Source organism: Penaeus monodon, chromosome 31 (genome assembly GCF_015228065.2).
Source record: "Penaeus monodon isolate SGIC_2016 chromosome 31, NSTDA_Pmon_1, whole genome shotgun sequence".
Classification (NCBI taxonomy): Eukaryota; Metazoa; Arthropoda; class Malacostraca; order Decapoda; family Penaeidae; genus Penaeus; species Penaeus monodon.
In genome coordinates this window covers 23,242,359-23,242,900 of record NC_051416.1, presented here as the reverse complement: position 1 = coordinate 23,242,900, position 542 = coordinate 23,242,359, and the positions used below count along the sequence as shown (strand labels likewise).

Sequence of the window (542 nt, the reverse complement as noted above, 5' to 3'; positions counted from 1 at the left end):
TATATTCTCCCTCACGCCCACATTTAACCTCATCAAACCCACCTCACCTTTTCCACAAATAGAATACACTGCATCTTTTCCCAACGGATATGGGGGCTATGGCTCTTCAACTTACCAAATAGCACATGTTCTTGGGGTTTGTGTGAAAAGGAAACGCTGGTAATGAGGTTATTACATAGGGCGACAATCTCTCCCTTTCGACGCCATTTTGTACGAGCTGAGGTTAGACTCGCTCCGGTTTATATAATATTCCTCGATATATTTCTCTCTTTGGGGGGGGGAGGGGGAGGTTTTTTTATTCCCTCGTTTGTATTTTAGCTTATGGGTTTTTTTTTTTTTTTTTCTCTCTCTCTCTCTTTTTTGATTTTGGTGCCGTTGGGTTTTGTTTTTGGGTATTTGCTCTGTGTGTGTGTTTTGTGTCTTGTTGGTCTGTATTTTTCTTTGGATCTATTTCTCTGAGGTTTTTATTTGTACATTTTACTGGTGATAATTCTATGTTTTTTTTTTTCTTTTTTTTTTGTAATTTTTAATTCGTTTCTTGT

At 37.5% G+C, this 542-nt stretch overlaps 1 protein-coding gene across 1 annotated transcript in view; it reads right to left on the bottom strand.

Moving 5' to 3' along the window:
• Positions 1-249, bottom strand: part of LOC119593112 (adenylate cyclase type 9-like) — a gene marked incomplete in the record, with an annotated part of 14,714 nt that extends 14,465 nt beyond the window's left edge. The window contains 1 exon segment of the mRNA XM_037942075.1: positions 116-249.
• Between the last annotated feature and the right edge of the window lie 293 nt (positions 250-542).